This window comes from Pseudochaenichthys georgianus, chromosome 20, assembly GCF_902827115.2.
Source record: "Pseudochaenichthys georgianus chromosome 20, fPseGeo1.2, whole genome shotgun sequence".
NCBI lineage: Eukaryota > Metazoa > Chordata > Actinopteri > Perciformes > Channichthyidae > Pseudochaenichthys > Pseudochaenichthys georgianus.
Genome location: NC_047522.1, coordinates 21,412,365 through 21,430,780, shown reverse-complemented (window position 1 = coordinate 21,430,780; position 18,416 = coordinate 21,412,365).

The window sequence follows — 18,416 nt, the reverse complement described above, 5'->3', positions numbered from 1 at the left end:
TATGAACCACCAAAATGTTCAAAATTAGATAGATTAAGCAGTAAATAGGAAATGTATTTCATTCTTAACTCAAGGTCAATCTTCTCTGTTCTGAGGCTTTTGAACATATGACTTGGTCCGAATTCACTGATAGTCCAATCTGGTCTGATTATCATTGAAGTCTTCTTTATGCTTTTAGCTGCCAGATCTGACACATTAAAATTGTTCTCTTATTTGTAGCTATGTCGAGCGATAACATCAGAACTCTTTATGGCCTAGGAAAGGATGGAGTAAACTTGCCATATGTGCATGTTGTGCATCCAGTGGTGAAGGGCAATGAAGGAGACGTTCACACCTCCAGTGGAGCTCCAGATGGAGGCTGGGGCCAGGCTGACAGCACATCAGCACCGGGGCCTGCTTATAGTCCAACAACTCATTGTGTTAGAATATACAGCCCACCCCCCCTCTAACACCCGTCATCCCCCAGAACACAGAACGGCAGAACTGCTGAGAAACACCAGAAAAAGACTCGAGGCAAGTCTCTGCTAAACCCAATAAACATGTAGTGGGTTGTTATGAAAGCTTTAGCGCAAGTTCATTACATTACATTACATTACATTACATTGCATTTAGCTGACGCTTTTATCCAAAGCGACTTACAATAAGTACATTCGACCAGGAAGACACAACCTTGAGGAAAACAGAATCATATAAGAACATCAGGTTTCAAAGAGCCAATCGTTTCAAGTGCTGCTCAACTGGCTAAGCCAGTCCTTTATTAGTATATAAGTGCTCTGTTAGCAGTTCTTTGTTAGTCATTCTATCGCTCGAAGTGGAGTCGAAAGAGATGAGTTTTCAGTCTGCGCCGGAAGGTGTGTAAGCTTTCTGCGGTCCTGATTTCAATGGGGAGCTCATTCCACCATTTTGGAGCCAGGATAGCAAGTTCAATAAGGAAGACCTAACAATGATCATTTCATTCATATGACGTGTAACAATAAATATGTATTCCATACATCACGTCTCTCCGGGTTGAACTACCGTGGCGTCTCACAAACACACAACATATGTTTGACAAAATACAACTGTCTTCTTTAAAAAATCGGATTAAATCAGTGAAGGTTATTTTAATAAAAGTGTGAAATACCAGATAAAAATGCGGTGAATTTGGTATAGGCAGGTAAATAATACTTTTACTTTCATCCTCACATTCTTTTGCAGATTTTTTAAAGGTGCAGTGCACCCAGGTTGTATCTGACACACTGTTAGCTTATCATCATGCAAAGAATAGTTTTAACGCATTTTTTCGGTTTAATTTTGCACATTTAATTAAAACAACTTGCACACAAAACAAAATAGTTGTGTTTCGTCACAAGCTTGCTTTATGAAGCAGGGATATTTTAGCTTTATTTAACTAAACCAAAGAGACCCTGGAAAATTGGACTAATGAATTGTGACCAAACTTGAAACAAAAACAGAACAGCAGTGCACTTCATGATTGAGACTGTCTCTCCACAGGACACGCTTCACCCAACACGCTGTCTCTCTTTCACTCACAGGCTGACCCCTCTCTCCCCCTTTCAACCCGTCTGTCTGTCTCCGTCACTATCACATAAGAAAGTATTCTCTCCCTCTCTCTCTCTGTCTCTCTTCCCCCTCCAACCTGTTAGCTTTCCCAATTTCAACACCTCCAACTAATCCTTAAACAAGTCAATTTGCCCGCTGTGAAAAGGGGCTACATAGGTGTACATTTGCAGAAGAAACATCAGTTTGTCACGGTCATCCAAGTAGAGTTCCCAGGCTTCACCACGGCATTAAACACAAGCTAACCTACGAGGGGATGAAGTGCAGGTGTGGAGATGGGTGGAGGAACTCAGGAGAGGGGAATGAGGTGATTACGGAGGAGAGGCAGGGAGCTGATTAGCATGTGAGACACGGGGGAGACTAACGAGGCTGATTCAGAGCATGTGTGTGGCTGTGCAAAGGAGGGAGAAGCAGCACAGAAAACACACACACACGTCATGCCATTACCACAGTGCACGTATAATAATGTGCATGGTTTCCAACATACTTGTGGGAATTCGTGTTTCAGCTGAGTGGACTCTTCCCATTAACCAATTCAGAGATGGCATATTTGAGCCAATTAAACTGTGGTCATTGGCTGTGGCCCTCTTGTTATAAAAGACTAGCTTTATGGTAAAGTGTTCATACATTCATGACATTTTTCAATACTATTATTTAGTATTATTCATATATTAGCCGTTACATGTGCATGTCTATCAGGGGACCTCCGACATGTCCATTGTTTGCCTCCAAGTCCCCTGTATGTGGGCAGTGCACTGTTAGCTAAGTAAACAAGTACACACACAATCAATGTCTTATACAATTAAAGGTGTTTTGGAGTAATTTGGTGCAGGACTAAAGCGATTTAATTCGTAGACAAGCTGATTATCACAAGCAGAGTTGTATGTTTGAGGACATTGAGGGTAGACTATGTGTGATGTGGACAAAGACCTCAATATTGACAGAGAACGTGTTCTATTTTGGTGTTTCTGGTTGATGCATGAACTTCATATTTCCAACAGACTCCAGTAGCCTGGTTTCCAGCTTCTGTGTCCCAGAAAGCATCCGGCTTGCTCTGGTTTGTCAGATGGATAAATAACAGCAACGTGCCCACCTAGCACAGCTGTGTGGCTGTACCTTTAATACTTTGAATTTCTAAACTTTACACACATTTGTACAAAAGCGGTTATTGGCATAATTGTAGTTAATTCACCCGACATGACATTTTTTGGCGGCCTTCATTTCTGGCTGACTTTGCGGAGAATCGTGACAAACACGTTGGTCAATGAGTAAAAAAGTGCTTTTCATATTTCACAACCTACGTTATTTAACTTTGAAAGAGGTGTTGAAGCCAAATTCAAGATCTAAACAGAAATCCATTTATAAACAGATGATTTAAACAGCTCTAACCTCATGATAAAACCATTAGTCCCACCTCACAAACCCCATCAATATAAGAGGTACCAACTACAACTTAGCCATATAATAGGTTTTAATTATGACAGTCAACTTTTCTGTGTTTAGATCTCAAACTAGACATGTATTGTATGTCAGGCGTGAAACACGACCCACACAAAACTCAAGCATTGTTGAAATTGTTAAGGCAGCAAAACAAGTGCTGGCTCCTCTCAGAGGGAGTTAAAAGGTATCTGCTTCTTCATTTGAAATCCTTTGTTGTTGTGACTCAAAAGCCCAGTTTGTTTTTAGCGACCTCAGAGACAGAGAAAGACAATCCTGCATAAGCTGAGAGGGCTAGGGAGGGTTTAGAAAACAGGCTGGGGACAGGAGGGGTCGCAGATGGGATCTCAAATTGAATAATTACCATGTGTCCCAAATCCTGCCTGACTCCCTCCTCTAATCCAGACAAGAGGAGGAAACACAGAGGAACGTCCAATTATGTTCTGAACTTCCCTTTCTTTGTAACCTTTCCTTCTCTGTTTCCAGACACCACTCCTCGTATCCACCGTCCAACCCTCATGCATGCTTTAACCAGCAGTGGTGATGCATTCACTTACTGCTCTACGTATTGAAGTTCATTTAGGATGATTGCTTGGGAAAGTAAAGGAACAATATAGTTATTGATTATCAATCTTCAACTGAAAGTGGACAAAATGATTTGAATCAGCTCAATGGCTTCCACCTCTATTAAGAGACGAACATTTTCTGAGCCTGAATTCTGCCATTGGCGATTGTGCTGCATGTCTTATTACGTAGCAACCATGGCAACCCAAAAATCAGGACAATAGGATTGATTTTGACTTTATCTTTCAGAAGGACCTTTTCATGTGTACAAATAAAACAAATCTAAATTCAAAATATTCAAGTTGCAGTTTCTCTTCTTTAGCTGCCACTTGTTCCCTGGCACTCTCACTTGTTAAAAGTACCTTGTTGTCAGTGGCAGAACAAAACGCCTTTTGCTAATTACTGTTCATTCAGTGAGTTATTTGATAACAGGCAAAAGTTCAGGCAACATAACATTTCTTTGTATCAGATTCACATTTAACCCACAAATCAGTTTGAAGTACTTCAACTGGATATTTGCTAGAAACACTTGATCAGGAACTTTGTGGGCCCCCCAACAGACGGGCCTCTCTGACCCTCGGGGTTCTAAAATACTCATAAACCCGGTCTAACGGTTTCAGATGGTGGTCCACGTAGTGATTTTTTCTGTGATGGATGATGTGCTGCTAACAATAGGCCTTCCTCTGTGTGTATTGTGTATACCTGGAATGAGGAAGACACACAAAGCTTCTTCAAGTGGTCTGCAACATCGGCCTAGAAAGAGTGCAATGAGGCCACTGAACACCTCAGTGGGTTCATTGAGTCTGAAGTTGATTTATTCGGTATCTTTTGTTGGAAATCAGTACAAAATGTACCATATTTACAATGAGCCTTCACCATGTAAGCAGGAACACCAATATCCAAGCAATATTCAATTGAAAAGTTGGCGTTACAATATTATGTTCCTCCCAAAAGATCCTTTTGCTAATTTAAAATAGCTACACATGAGTGAGCGGTGCGGGAGATAAGGTCGAGCTGAGATGTGTTCAGGCCCCGCAGGAAGGTGACAGCGCTGTCACAGCACATCGCCTTCAAACACACAGAGTGGCGCCAATCTGCTAACAACTTGTAAACAACTTGATGCTGGAGATAAACACAGGAGAAACACAATAAGTAGAGTGTAAACAAGTGCATTCTCACCTATTCTTTGCATGACGCATTCATATTGGAATGAAGATGAATGATTTTAGGGGCCCACTGTAACTGGGAGATGTGTATAAATAATCTCTAAGCGGTTGGCCAATCACAACAGAGCCGGTCAGCTAACCAATCAGAGCAGACTGGGCTCTGGTTTCAGACAGAGGGTGAAAAGAGTATAAGAAAAATAAAGAGCTTTTTGAACATTAAACCATGTAAACATGTCACAAAAGCACAAATTACAAATATGAACCTGAAAATGAGCATAATAGGGCCCCTTTAATGTAATAATAATAATAATAATAATACATTTTATTTTTAGGCGCCTTTCATGACACCCAAGGACACCCTACGATTTAAAAAAAAAAAAAAAAACTAAATAAAAAAAGAAAAGATAAAAGCTAATAGGCAACAGAACATGATAAAAAAAACACAAACAGGAAATCATGGAGGAGACAGTCAAGTGGACACAAATGGGACATATAATGGGGGCACTAGAGTGAGTAAGCAGATTTGAACAGGTGGGTTTTTAATTGGGATTTGAATATGGTGGTTGTGTCTGACTGTCGGATGTGCGGGGGGAGGGAGTAATGCAACCAATAGCTCAATTATATATGAGTTAAAAGTATCAGTGAAGTATATCAGACAACTGTAAATCATTTTAAAATTAGATAAAAGATACATATATAAGTGTATAAGAATGGTATTTTCTGTCTTAGCGCACCCTTGCCACACACACACACACACACACACACACACACACACACACACACACACACACACACACACACACACACACACACACACACACACACACACACACACACACACACACACACACACACACACACACACACACACACACACACACACACACACACACACACACACACATACACACACACACACACACACACACACACACACACACACACACACACACACACACACACACACACACACACACACACACACACACACACACACACACACACACACACACACACACACACACTCTCCCCTCCTTTAGCAGCAGTTGTTCCTCTCTTAGTTAGCCTGGGTTTCGCAGCGGGCTGAGGTGATGAGAAGTGACAGCTTCTGCAGACTGTGTGGACTGCATGCGATACACTCGGCTCTGTGCTGATCAAATCTCCAACAACAGACTATTAACTCCAAGCAAATTGTGCCAAGTAGGTTAAAGGGAGCCTTGTCGGTTTTAATATCACCGATATCTCCATTTGTTGTCAGGGTGTAAAAGGACTCATCTCGCTTAGATAGCAAAAGCACATTTGTCACAGTCTGTTTCTCTCTCTCTCTCTCTCTCTCTCTCTCTCACCGATCAAATCATGTCATGTTGTCATTATGCATCACATTTTATGGACGAGCAGATTTGTTCAACTCTGAAGAAGTAACTATTTTTCTCATTCTCTCAAGGCTTTTCACATTTAAAATCAAGGATGTCAACCAGAAATATAATACGTGCTTCAATACAATACACAAGTGTACTTCTTTTTTTTTGAAATTCTCTTTTTATTCAGCTTTTCACATGTTTACAGTCATAGATAATACAATATTCTCTGTAAGCCTTCTGTAGTTAACAGTAAAATCACAAATCAAACGTACATATTTGGGGATAATACAGATGCAGGCCTCGCTGACCGTCAAACATGCTATAACATATAGAAAGAACATACACACGAACAGGGTTATGGGGTGTACCTGCAACTTATTCAAACAAGGGGGGCATAGAAATAAAAAATACTAAAAACAAAAATATATAAAAGTCCCTTCTAGACAAATGATGGTCGTATTGGTGTAATATATTATCCATTTTTCCCATCTTGACAAAAAGATTCCCTGTTGCAGTCTCAAAGCAAGGGTTATCCTCTCCATCTTAAAAATATCATACACAATGTCAATCCACTCATCCAAAGTAGGTTTTCCTGGTTTTAACCACATTCTGGTGATGGCCTTCTTGCAAGCAGCACTCAGGACTCGACAAGTGTACTTCTTATTCCACCATGACCCCATTGTAGTCTCACAAGATAAGAGTGGAACACTTTTTACAGCTGAAAGACAATCAATAAGAGCAGGAACTATTGGTGTTGGTGATGGATAGATTTGTTCATAAAATCCTTAAATTGTGTATTTTTAAAGTTGTATATCAGTTATTTCTTCACATGTATTTGTTCTTTTGGAAGTCCAAACACATCCACCAATCAATACAATCAAGAAGCTCTATGTTAAAGGTGCATTACACATTAAGATTGAGTCTGTACGTGCAAGGTCAATATATAACAACCAAATACAACAGATGTGGCTTGAGGGCAGACAGAGCTGTTCATCATGGATTCTTTGGGGCTAAGTGTCCTCGCAGTTGATGTGTCTGTGAACTGAGAGATGTTCCTTCAGTGACAGTGAAATCAATGCGCTGCCTATGTTTCTATCTGTGACTGAAAAAGCTCTGGAAACATCACTGTAAAGCTCTGGAAACAGCATGTTCTGTCAACGGGTTTATTTAGTAATATACGCATATTGCAGTTACGTATTTCAGCAGCCCTTTGTCCGTAGCTCAAACACCCAGTAGAAGAAAAGCCTCGGCAGCTTCCCATGGTCAAACATTTGCTGGAAATACTTCGTTTTGTTTTGGCAAGGGTTGGCCCCCGGGTGCACGACGAAGGACAAGATGTGGATTTTATTGCAATCACGCAGTCGTATACAAATGTATTGAGTTCTTTGAATCTTATCTGCCAATTTCAATCTACACATAGCTCTTATCCTTCTGGGTAATGAGCGAATCTCGATGAGATTTTACAAGAGTTTGAACTCGGGACCTGGCATGGTAAAGTTCATTTGATGTCTGTTCAGATGTTTTTGTTTTTCTCACTCACTACGGTCAATGTCTACATGCTTGCAGGGATGCAGTTCATGTGTGAAAGTGGATCATTTCTGCACAAACAGCGGGGTAGTAGTGGAAGTAGGATTTGATCTGTAGATGTTCATTTTAGTATTCTACAAGGAATATGTGTGTGTGTGTGTGTGTGTGTGTTTGTGTGTGTTGTGGGTGGTGTTTTTTTTCAAAATTAAATGGCTCCCCACTTCCTTGTAGAAAGAAAAATCAATTGTGACATTCTCCAGACGGTGTACACCACATTTAATTAGCACAGAGACACGTGGGAGAAAGCCAAATTATCCAATAACTGAGGAGGAGACACGGGTTGGTTAGGCGAGGGCGAACGGATGGGGGTGTGGGGGAGCAAATGGGAGATAATAGGAAGGCTGCAGGGAGGTAAAGGGGAGGCAAGTGAGAGGTGAAGAGAAATAGGAGAGAGGAGAAGACGAGGTGAGGGAGTGAAAGTGGAGGCAATGAGGAAAAGAGGGACGGGAGAAGGGGAGAAAGACGGGGAGGACAAGGGGAGGTGAGGGGGGGGTGAGTTCTGTGTTGGAGAACACGGCCGCTGTCCATTTATTTGGTAGTTTAGCCTGATTTCTCACTGCAGATGCCGCTAATACCTGACAGCAGCTCTGCAGCTAGTTGTGCCATTCACCGTGATAGAGTATCAAGCTCACGCTCGCACTGAAAGAAGCATCGCAAGACTAATCTCATTAGAGCAAAGTGAACTCTTTCTCCAAGACTATAAAGGTTTCTTCTTTAACTTTCCAGGGAAGTCACCTTTACAGATATAGCGGATTATTGTGAAGAAGAAAGAGGTGTTTTTTTCACCCATGTTCTTGCTTGGTCTTGGTGTTATGCACCTGTTAAAAATTCACGTTTTTCTTATAATTGTGCAAACAAACAACATCTGACATTGTGACAAATTGCTTACAAAAGCAAGTTTCAATCTACAAATGGACTTTTATACTGTATATAAATGAATGTAGGCAGGAAATGCACAACACACTGTACAATGCTACATTTATCACATTTCCAATTGAGCTAAAACACACCAGTATGGTATTGCCTGATATCAGACTTGTCTACTTGTTACAGTCCGTTTCCATCTTCAGTCCGACATTGCTTCCAATTGATTTCCATGGGGAACATGGATTTGATTACCCCTAACCAATCACTAGAGACCATCGTATATGCCTGCAAATCCAACATCTTTCAATGTCAGGTGTTATTAAGAAGATATACCATCTATGGCAAATATATGTTAGCCAAGGGGGTCAAAAGAAATTCAAGAGGTATTATTCAGCAGCACAAAAGGTACACTTGAATGGATCGATGTATCTTTAAAGCGGGATACCACTGTCTCATGTCATGGTGCTGGATGTGTCCGTCAACTCGGTGGAGGGGGGGGAATCGAAGGTCTGGAAGATATGGTCCTTAAAATAGAATGGTCACATTCACACCAGCCTTGTATAGTCCGGTTGAATCGAACCCTGGTGCGTTCAGCCGCTTGGTGCGGTTTGTTTGGGTTGGTGTGAACCATAGGTGTGAACGAAGTCCGGACCAAAACATAGGAAGTGTAGTATTTACACGTCACACGCGGATGTCTTCAAAATCTTTACCGAAATCTCTTTCGCTAAAGATTTTGAAGACATCCGCGGTTGTTTAGTTAAAGAGTGAAGCAGAATGAAGTGTTGAACAGTGTCGTAACGGTAAAAATGCTCCGTCAATACATAAAAGTCAGAGCCACCTGTCGTCTGTGAAACCTCCTCCTGACTGCAGAACGTCTCTCATTATGTGTTATACTTTTTTTAACGGACATCGTCTGATTATATAATCATATGCGCGGGCCGCTAGAGTCTGTTGATCTCCAGATTAACAGCAGCATGAAAATAACCTGACGAAAGTGCCGATGCTCCATGGCGGAGGCTCCGGTAGAAATTGTCGGGATTTGCGTTTTTACATGGTTTGTACCCCCTTAATGTCTGACCAATGGCTGAACAGCATTTCCGTGCACATGACTTGTGTTTAAAGTGTATAGTCCGTTTGAGTGTTGCCCGTGTGAACGTACGCAAACCGAACCTTCTGAAAAATGTAACAAACAGTCGTCTGGTGCGCACCTGAAAACTGACTATTAGGTGTGAATGCGATCTAAGAAGTGAATTGGTCCAGCGTCTTAAAACTGACTTTATGATTCCTATCGGGATCACTAACAGTTTATTCCTTTTCTCAGCTTAACCCAACAGCAATATGGGGGTGAAACACTGAGCAAGACCTCTTTCAAGCACTTGATTAACTGTTTTAATGATGCCAAATAAGATCACGATATCAGCAGAGTTAACACTGCCATATCCAACCTTTTCACCCACTGCTAAACCACTGACAGCTGGAGAAAGTTTAATCACACATCGGTGTCAGTTTGTCCCCACCGCCTGCAGTCAGACTGATCAAACCACAGCAAACTGAACACTGTTAGAGTGCTAAAGACCCAGCAACGGAGACAAAGTAATAGAAAGACATCTTAAAGATAGAAAAACTCCCTCGTACTCTCAGCGGCCCTCACAACCCCTCCCAGCATGCACTCTGAGAGGGAGACGGAGAGAGAGAGTCCAGTTGAATCCTCTGCTTCCGAGAGCATCGTAGAAAACTAAACTTAATTGAGTGTGAAGCTGAACTTTCTGACAGCATCATGTTCAAAACCCACCAAGATATCACACGGATGAAGACAACAGGATCAAGATGGAAAAGATAAAAACACCAAGTACAGATAAGACGAGGAGCCCAAACACAAAATCTTTTTCCTGCACCTAAAATACTGACTGGATGTCTGCTCCGACTCAGATAGATCCACATGTTGAGCTGCACAAATCCCAAGAGGAAAGCCTTTCTTTTTCCAGTTAACCCCGCTTTACCGGCGAACTGTAAATCTTTATTATGTCAGCACTTACACAGCAACACACTTTCTTAAAACTGCCTAAAAAAGAGCAGTATTTCCCCACACAGATTAACTGAGATAGCTGAATCATCTTAATATGAATGTCACTCCTCGGTCTCCTAAGGATGTGTTTTAGTAAGTCGTCCTTATCCCGCTGATCTGATGGAACAGAGGCGCTTATGTTTTAATCAATACAGCTACACCGGCTTTGTAAGATGTTTCCATTTGACTTGCCATGCAACTACATTGATTTGTAATAAGCAATTATAGCTATCAAAACGGATTCAAGCACACAGCAGTACTGAAACTGACTGGATTATTTAGCTTTTCGTAAAGTAACTAACCCTCAGAACAATGTCCGCCATACTACTAGAATTCCTTCATTTCTTCTTGGACCCTAACACTCTAGTGTCATAGGGTGTTGTTAGTTTTAAGATTTAAACGTTTTAAAATGTGCTCAAAGTTCAATAAAATACCAGAATGATTGGTGTCAGAATATAAAGCGCCATTACATTAATCTGGCAGTCACTTTGTACCAATGTGTCTCCCAACAGGTGCATTCAAACAAGGAATAAAGGGCTGAATGTCATCAGGGGTGAGAGCTGAACCACTGGCTCCAAAAGAAAAAACTATGAGATGTTAATAATTGTATTGTAAAAGGGTTTTGCTTTCCTTTTGCGAGAATTAGGGTTAGGGTTAGGGTTACAAAAAGGTTCGATGAAAAAACTAGGAATTAAATAAGATGGCTAGAGTCACCAAAAATGTATCCTTAGGTGCTTTTATTGACAGCCAACGTGCTGAAAAAACACAAAGTAACAAGGATTGTACAGGAAGAAATCAAAAACCTCCTATATACATACAGGTCGAGGACATATACAGTGGGGCAAAAAAGTATTTAGTCAGCTACCAATTGTGCAAGTTCTCCCACTTAAAAAGATGAGAGAGGTCTGTATTTTCATCCAAGGTACACTTCAACTATGAGAGACAGAATGGGGGGAAAGAATCCAGGAAATCACGTTGTAGGATTTGTAATGAATTAATTGGTAAATTCCTCTGTAAAATAAGTATTCGGTCTCCTACAAACAAACACGATTTCTGGCTCTCACAGACCTGTAACTTCTTCTTTAAGAGCCTCCTCTGTCCTCCACTCGTTAACTGTATTAATGGCACCTGTTTGAACTCGTTATCAGTATAAAAGACACCTGTCCACAACCTCAAACAGTCACACTCCAAACTCCACTATGGCCAAGACCAAAGAGCTGTCAAAGGACACCAGAAACAAAATGGTAGACCTGCACCGGGCTGGGAAGACTGAATCTGCAATAGGTAAGCAGCTTGGTGTGAAGAAATCAACTGTGGGAGCAATTATTAGAAAATGGAAGACATACAAGACCACTGATAATCTCCCTCGATCTGGGGCTCCACGCAAGACCTCACCCCGTGGGGTCAAAATTATCACAAGAAAGGTCAGCAAAAATCCCAGAACCACACGGGGGGACCGAGTCAATGACCTGCAGAGAGCTGGGACCAAAGCAACAAAGGCTACCATCAGTAACACACTACGCCGCCAGGGACTCAAATCCTGCAGTGCCAGACGTGTCCCCCTGCTTAAGCAAGTACATGTCCACTCCAGGCCCGTCTGAAGTTTGCTAGAGAGCATTTAGATGATCCAGAAGAGGATTGGGAGAATGTCATATGGTCAGGTGAAACCAAAATAGAACTTTTTGGTAAAAACTCAACTAGACGTGTTTGGAGGAGAAAGAATGCTGAGTTGCATCCAAAGAACACCTACTGTGAAACATGGGGGTGGAAACATCATGCTTTGGGGCTGTTTTTCTGCAAAGGGACCAGGACGACTGATCCCTGTAAAGGAAAGAATGAATGGAGCCATGTATCGTGAGATTTTGAGTGACAACCTCCTTCCATCAGCAAGGGCATTGAAGATGAAACGTGGCTGGGTCTTTCAGCATGACAATGATCCCAAACACACCGCCCGGGCAACGAAGGAGTGGCTTCGTAAGAAGCATTTCAAGGTCCTGGAGTGGCCTAGCCAGTCTCCAGATCTCAACCCCATAGAAAATCTTTGGAGGGAGTTGAAAGTCCGTGTTGCCCAGCGACAGCCCCACAACATCACTGCTCTAGAGGAGATCTGCATGGAGGAATGGGCCAAAATACCAGCAACAGTGAAAACCTTGTGAAGACTTACAGAAAACGTTTGACCTCTGTCATTGCCAACAAAGGGTATATAACAAAGGATTGAGATGAACTTTTGTTATTATACTTATTTTCCACCATAATTTGCCAATAAATTCTTTAAAAATCAGACAGTGATTTTCTTTTCTCATTCTGTCTCTCATAGTTGAGGTATACCTAGGATGAAAATTACAAGCCTCTCTCATCGTTTTAAGTGGGAGAACTTGCACAATTGGTGGCTGACTAAATACTTTTTTGCCCCACTGTAACTGGTACCTCTCTGCTCTACAGCCACGATCAGACTCCCCAAAACACTTGTGGCCAGGGTTTTATACATGTTAAGCCCCTCCCCATATAATCCACTATTTATACCCCTAACCAATGTCATTCTAATCTACAAACACATTCACAATGCAAGACAAATTACCCAAACACAACAAATCAAAATAGGTCAACATATTATATCTTTCTGACCACAGAAGCCCCAAACAATAACATTTTTACACTCGCAAGAAAAGTGCCACCCGTGCCCATGCACTACATGGTATGCTCCAATTGAGCACAGGTGTTCCCACTGATTGAGCCTCTACTTAAGGCTGCTTCTTTCTGTCGCTCTGTTTGGCCTTCACAACCGTGAAGGAGAGGGTAAGCAGGTTACTTGTAAAAAGACTTCCAATAAATATGTTTTGAACAAACAATGACTTGGGTTTTATTTTATCAATGTCCAGGTAAGTTATTCATGTGTTTCCCTCAGTGTGCCTTTTACCATGCCAACTGTGATGAAGGCTTCTTCTTCACACCAGATGCGTTTATGTTTTAATCAATACAGCTACACCGGCTTTGTAAGATGTTTCCATTTGACTTGCCATGCAACTACATTGATTTGTAATAAGCAATTATAGCTATCAACGGATTCAAGCACACAGCAGTACTGAAACTGACTGGATTATTTAGCTTTTCGTAAAGTAACTAACCCTCAGAACAATGTCCGCCCTACTACTAGAACTCCTTCCTTTCTTCTTGGACCCTAACACTCTAGTGTCATAGGGTGTTGTTAGTTGTAAGATTTAAACGTTTTAAAATGTGCTCAAAGTTCAATAAAATACCAGAATGATTGGTGTCAGAATAGAAAAGCGCCATTACATGAATCTGGCAGTCACTTTGTACCAATGTGTCTCCCAACAAGTGCATTCAAACAAGGAATGTCATCAGGGGTGAGAGCTGAACCACTGGCTCCAAAATAAAAAACTATGAGATGTTAATAATTGTATTGTAAAAGGGTTTTGCTTTCCTTTTGCGAGAATTAGGGTTAGGGTTAGTGTTACAAAAAGGTTCGATGAAAAAACTAGGAATTAAATAAGATGGCTAGAGTCACCAAAAATGTATCCTTAGGTGCTTTTATTGACAGCCAACGTGCTGAAAAAACACAAAGTAACAAGGATTGTACAGGAAGAAATCAAAAACCTCCTATATACATACAGGTCGAGGACATATACAGTGGGGCAAAAAAGTATTTAGTCAGCCACCAATTGTGCAAGTTCTCCCACTTAAAAAGATGAGAGGTCTGTATTTTCATCCAAGGTACACTTCAACTATGAGAGACAGAATGGGGGGAAAGAATCCAGGAAATCACGTTGTAGGATTTTTAATGAATTAATTGGTAAATTCCTCGGTAAAATAAGTATTTGGTCTCCTACAAACAAACACGATTTCTGGCTCTCACAGACCTGTAACTTCTTCTTTAAGAGCCTCCTCTGTCCTCCACTCGTTAACTGTATTAATGGCACCTGTTTGAACTCGTTATCAGTATAAAAGACACCTGTCCACAACCTCAAACAGTCACACGCCAAACTCCACTATGGCCAAGACCAAAGAGCTGTCAAAGGACACCAGAAACAAAATGGTAGACCTGCACCAGGCTGGGAAGACTGAATCTGCAATAGGTAAGCAGCTTGGTGTGAAGAAATCAACTGTGGGAGCAATTATTAGAAAATGGAAGACATACAAGACCACTGATAATCTCCCTCGATCTGGGGCTCCACGCAAGATCTCACCCCGTGGGGTCAAAATTATCACAAGAAAGGTCAGCAAAAATCCCAGAACCACACGGGGGGACCGAGTCAATGACCTGCAGAGAGCTGGGACCAAAGCAACAAAGGCTACCATCAGTAACACACTACGCCGCCAGGGACTCAAATTCTGCAGTGCCAGACGTGTCCCCCTGCTTAAGCCAGTACATGTCCAGGCCCGTCTGAAGTTTGCTAGAGAGCATTTAGATGATCCAGAAGAGGATTGGGAGAATGTCATATTGTCAGGTGAAACCAAAATAGAACTTTTTGGTAAAAACTCAACTAGACGTGTTTGGAGGAGAAAGAATGCTGAGTTGCATCCAAAGAACACCATACCTACTGTGAAACATGGGGGTGGAAACATCAAGCTTTGGGGCTGTTTTTCTGCAAAGGGACCAGGACGACTGATCCCTGTAAAGGAAAGAATGAATGGAGCCATGTATCGTGAGATTTTGAGTGACAACCTCCTTCCATCAGCAAGGGCATTGAAGATGAAACGTGGCTGGGTCTTTCAGCATGACAATGATCCCAAACACACCACCCGGGCAACGAAGGAGTGGCTTCGTAAGAAGCATTTCAAGGTCCTGGAGTGGCCTAGCCAGTCTCCAGATCTCAACCCCATAGAAAATCTTTGGAGGGAGTTGAAAGTCCGTGTTGCCCAGCGACAGCCCCACAACATCACTGCTCTAGAGGAGATCTGCATGGAGGAATGGGCCAAAATACCAGCAACAGTGAAAACCTTGTGAAGACTTACAGAAAACGTTTGACCTCTGTCATTGCCAACAAAGGGTATATAACAAAGGATTGAGATGAACTTTTGTTATTATACTTATTTTCCACCATAATTTGCCAATAAATTCTTTAAAAATCAGACAGTGATTTTCTTTTCTCATTCTGTCTCTCATAGTTGAGGTATACCTAGGATGAAAATTACAAGCCTCTCTCATCGTTTTAAGTGGGAGAACTTGCACAATTGGTGGCTGACTAAATACTTTTTTGCCCCACTGTAACTGGTACCTCTCCGCTCTACAGCCACGATCAGACTCCCCAAAACACTTGTGGCCAGGGTTTTATACATGTTAAGCCCCTCCCCATATAATCCACTATTTATACCCCTAACCAATGTCATTCTAATCTACAAACACATTCACAATGCAAGACAAATTACCCAAACACAACAAATCAAAATAGGTCAACATATTATATCTTTCTGACCACAGAAGCCCCAAACAATAACATTTTTACACTCGCAAGAAAAGTGCCACCCGTGCCCATGCACTACATGGTATGCTCCAATTGAGCACAGGTGTTCCCACTGATTGAGCCTCTACTTAAGGCTGCTTCTTTCTGTCGCTCTGTTTGGCCTTCACAACCGTGAAGGAGAGGGTAAGCAGGTTACTTGTAAAAAGACTTCCAATAAATATGTTTTGAACAAACAATGACTTGGGTTTTATTTTATCAATGTCCAGGTAAGTTATTCATGTGTTTCCCTCAGTGTGCCTTTTACCATGCCAACTGTGATGAAGGCTTCTTCTTCACACCAGATGCGTTTATGTTTTAATCAATACAGCTACACCGGCTTTGTAAGATGTTTCCATTTGACTTGCCATGCAACTACATTGATTTGTAATAAGCAATTATAGCTATCAACGGATTCAAGCACACAGCAGTACTGAAACTGACTGGATTATTTAGCTTTTCGTAAAGTAACTAACCCTCAGAACAATGTCCGCCCTACTACTAGAACTCCTTCCTTTCTTCTTGGACCCTAACACTCTAGTGTCATAGGGTGTTGTTAGTTGTAAGATTTAAACGTTTTAAAATGTGCTCAAAGTTCAATAAAATACCAGAATGATTGGTGTCAGAATAGAAAAGCGCCATTACATGAATCTGGCAGTCACTTTGTACCAATGTGTCTCCCAACAAGTGCATTCAAACAAGGAATGTCATCAGGGGTGAGAGCTGAACCACTGGCTCCAAAATAAAAAACTATGAGATGTTAATAATTGTATTGTAAAAGGGTTTTGCTTTCCTTTTGCGAGAATTAGGGTTAGGGTTAGTGTTACAAAAAGGTTCGATGAAAAAACTAGGAATTAAATAAGATGGCTAGAGTCACCAAAAATGTATCCTTAGGTGCTTTTATTGACAGCCAACGTGCTGAAAAAACACAAAGTAACAAGGATTGTACAGGAAGAAATCAAAAACCTCCTATATACATACAGGTCGAGGACATATACAGTGGGGCAAAAAAGTATTTAGTCAGCCACCAATTGTGCAAGTTCTCCCACTTAAAAAGATGAGAGGTCTGTATTTTCATCCAAGGTACACTTCAACTATGAGAGACAGAATGGGGGGAAAGAATCCAGGAAATCACGTTGTAGGATTTTTAATGAATGAATTGGTAAATTCCTCGGTAAAATAAGTATTTGGTCTCCTACAAACAAACACGATTTCTGGCTCTCACAGACCTGTAACTTCTTCTTTAAGAGCCTCCTCTGTCCTCCACTCGTTAACTGTATTAATGGCACCTGTTTGAACTCGTTATCAGTATAAAAGACACCTGTCCACAACCTCAAACAGTCACACGCCAAACTCCACTATGGCCAAGACCAAAGAGCTGTCAAAGGACACCAGAAACAAAATGGTAGACCTGCACCAGGCTGGGAAGACTGAATCTGCAATAGGTAAGCAGCTTGGTGTGAAGAAATCAACTGTGGGAGCAATTATTAGAAAATGGAAGACATACAAGACCACTGATAATCTCCCTCGATCTGGGGCTCCACGCAAGATCTCACCCCGTGGGGTCAAAATTATCACAAGAAAGGTCAGCAAAAATCCCAGAACCACACGGGGGGACCGAGTCAATGACCTGCAGAGAGCTGGGACCAAAGCAACAAAGGCTACCATCAGTAACACACTACGCCGCCAGGGACTCAAATTCTGCAGTGCCAGACGTGTCCCCCTGCTTAAGCCAGTACATGTCCAGGCCCGTCTGAAGTTTGCTAGAGAGCATTTAGATGATCCAGAAGAGGATTGGGAGAATGTCATATTGTCAGGTGAAACCAAAATAGAACTTTTTGGTAAAAACTCAACTAGACGTGTTTGGAGGAGAAAGAATGCTGAGTTGCATCCAAAGAACACCATACCTACTGTGAAACATGGGGGTGGAAACATCAAGCTTTGGGGCTGTTTTTCTGCAAAGGGACCAGGACGACTGATCCCTGTAAAGGAAAGAATGAATGGAGCCATGTATCGTGAGATTTTGAGTGACAACCTCCTTCCATCAGCAAGGGCATTGAAGATGAAACGTGGCTGGGTCTTTCAGCATGACAATGATCCCAAACACACCGCCCGGGCAACGAAGGAGTGGCTTCGTAAGAAGCATTTCAAGGTCCTGGAGTGGCCTAGCCAGTCTCCAGATCTCAACCCCATAGAAAATCTTTGGAGGGAGTTGAAAGTCCGTGTTGCCCAGCGACAGCCCCACAACATCACTGCTCTAGAGGAGATCTGCATGGAGGAATGGGCCAAAATACCAGCAACAGTGAAAACCTTGTGAAGACTTACAGAAAACGTTTGACCTCTGTCATTG